Source organism: Stomoxys calcitrans, chromosome 5 (genome assembly GCF_963082655.1).
Source record: "Stomoxys calcitrans chromosome 5, idStoCalc2.1, whole genome shotgun sequence".
NCBI lineage: Eukaryota > Metazoa > Arthropoda > Insecta > Diptera > Muscidae > Stomoxys > Stomoxys calcitrans.
In genome coordinates, this window is record NC_081556.1 from 54,275,791 (window position 1) to 54,278,928 (window position 3,138).

Consider the following 3,138-nt stretch of genomic DNA (forward strand, 5'->3'; position numbering starts at 1 on the left):
TGACACGGGCTTGACATTCGAAATGTCTTCCTTGGGGCTTTTGCCTGTCAACTCAACAATTCCCACGCATTTTTCCGCATACTCCAGCACGCTTCTCGGTCTGTTCTTTGTTAGTGACACTTCTTAAGTCCTCCTATACGACCAACTGTCAGCCTTATGTTTTTCGAAGCATGACTTGATCTTTTTATGTTATGAATTTGAGCTCACCAGGACCAGAGAAACTTATTCATATAGAGATTTTGCCAGTCTCAACCATGATTTTTTGCTTTCGAGCGCTGTGCTTATCGACTGGTTCTGATATTTCGTATGGAAACTATCGATGAACAAATTGAATTTCTACAGAGGAACTTACGGTTCCACTCAAGACTAGAGAAGTGTCCTCCAGATCGAAACAGTGATTCTCCCGGTATATTCGTTCGGCTATTCACGAGATGAATATGTCACATCGCAGGTGGAGATGTTGCAGGACGTCTGAATTCCATGATGCCTTTCGCTTAGCAAGAGACCACGTCAATAAGTTGATGAAGAAGCCAAGAAAGACTACTATTACAGACGCATTACTTCTGCAATAGGCTCCAAGAGAAATTGGAAGGTTATTCGAGACATAGGAATTGGGAAAGATACTAATATATGTTCAACAAACTTGGACATCAATGGGCTTAATGATGCCTTTGTTAATGTCCCACAGATCCCAGTTGATCCCAATTTCTATGGCTTCAATATCTCCCCCTCTCTCGATGACGACTCTTGTTTTGCCTTCAACTGCATTGGTCCCGCCGATGTCCTTGAGTGTGTCGCGACAGTAAAGTCTAACGCTGTCGGATCTGATGGCATTGATCCTAGATTTGTAAGACTCTTGCTCCCCCTTATTATTCCTCAGGTAACCTATATTGTCAATAGAATTTTGATCATGAGTTATTTTCCATTAGCGTGGAAGCATTCCAAGGTCAATTGCAATTCTTTGTTACTTGTTAAAGGTCTTTGAGAAATTGCTGTATTTGCAAATGTTGTCTTTTGTCAACGAGAACTTTTTGTTATATGTGAGATAGTCCGGGTTTCGTTCTAACCACAGCTGCGTAACTGCCTTGGCAGAGGTCAATGAGAGGATCAGGGTCAATTTGGAGAATGACAAGATAAATTTCCTTATTCTTCTTGACCATTCTAAGGCATTTGAAACTGTGGATCATTCCTTGTTATGTGATAAGATGAGACATTTTTAAAATTTTTCTTCTACGTCCGTTCGTCTTATTTGGTCGTACCTGTCACACCGCACTCAGTCCGTCAGTTAAAGTCTTCTGTATCGTCGCCTCAGCTTGTTTTAAAATGTGTTCCTCAGGGATCAAATCTGGGTCCTCTTCTCTTTTCATTGTACAGTAACGACTTCTTCGAGAACATACGTCGCCTCTGCTTGTTTTAAAAGCAGAGTACAGTAACGACTTCTTAGAGAACATACGTCTGCTTAATTATGATCTGTCAGAGTCAGCACGTGGGCGAAAGCCAATGGCCTGTGTCTCAACCCTGTAAAGTCCAAGTGTGTTGTTATCAGAAACGGGCTGTCTCGTTTTTCATGTGATGTCGGTATATTCATTAACGACGCTAGATTGGAAGCTCCATTAAGTACCAGTGTTTATCGATGCTATGGTGAATTCAACCGAGATCGCAGTTCACTCCAAGACGAATTTCATCAAGGTCGTTCAAAACCAGTTGTTGTTCCAAAAACCATTGATGGTGTGCGCCAGCTGATATTGCAAGATCGTCATGTGACCAGCATATATTCAATATTTCATCGTCACAAAAATTTGTTTAAGTTTTGAGCACTCAAAACATCGATTTGATGAGTCATTCGCCGAATAGTCCTTACTTGGCACCGAATGAGTCCTTTTTATTCCCGTACGTAAAAAATAAAATGAGAGGTCAAAGTTTTTCGACACCTGAAGAAGCGATTCAAAAACGATCACTGTCATGAAATGAATATTCTTTAAAACTAATTGCAACAATTATTGAAATTTCATTGACTTAATAAAGCAAAACTTTCATAATTCTGTTATTTTTATGGTTGTATTCCCACATCTGAATTCAGTTATTGTACTTTTTTATTTCCTTATGCCAATGAAGTGCCTAATCTGTATTGCTCTCTTATTTAAAGCAAAAGATTTGCCGAAATATGTTCTTTAACTGAATTGCTTTGCAAACTTTAACTAAATTGTATGGAATACATTTGCAAAATTTATATTACAATCCTGTGGATTTATTCAAATCCACCGATTACTCGCAAGCCCGTCTGTATGTGCATTTGTGTATTAAATTTTGCCCTCAATATGGCTCATTATTCTTAAATTTTTATGTGCATAGAAGTCATAACACAATGAATAATTTATGTTTAATCAGATAAGAAATATGCCTGTCGTATGCCCTTACAAAAGGATGACTGATAGCATAATGTGGAGAGATGAGGAGACAGGTACTACATTTCATTTGCCACGAAAACCTCAAAGGATGGAACATGATTTACTCGACTTGGATATTCAAGAAACAATTTAGGGTCGCACACAAAATAAACTTAGACAATGGGTTGGAACGGAATACGCTTGCAAGAAAAGAAAAAAAAAGTTTTTATATGGTTTTGGTCCGCAATATCACATTTTCTTTGAAGATGGGTTATCGCGCCGATTGCTCATAAATACGTACACTTATCAAAATAGGTATTTGTACATATCAACTTTTAATCAAAAACGCAAATTTTATAACACTCAAGCATATAAGTCGGTTGAAAAACCTTAAGCATTAATAAATCGATTTGAGCTAGATTTGATTTGGGTCAATAGTAGGTTGTAACACGTTAAAAAATCAAGATGAGTCATAAAACAAATATGAGAGAGTAATAGAATTACTTCAAAGATGCGTAATAAAGAACAAATATCGGGGGGAAGTCATACTTCTATTAATTTAATTTCTTTTTAATTTAATTTGTTAGTTTAGATTTCCAATCCAACGGTTCTTTGTCGTACAACCCATGCACTTGGCGCCCATATAAACCGACCGAACGGGAAAATCGACAAGTATTTGCTTCCTTATTAGAATATCCCGGAAATACGGCATCCAAAATCAAGCGAAAATAAAATACAATCCTTTGGCAAA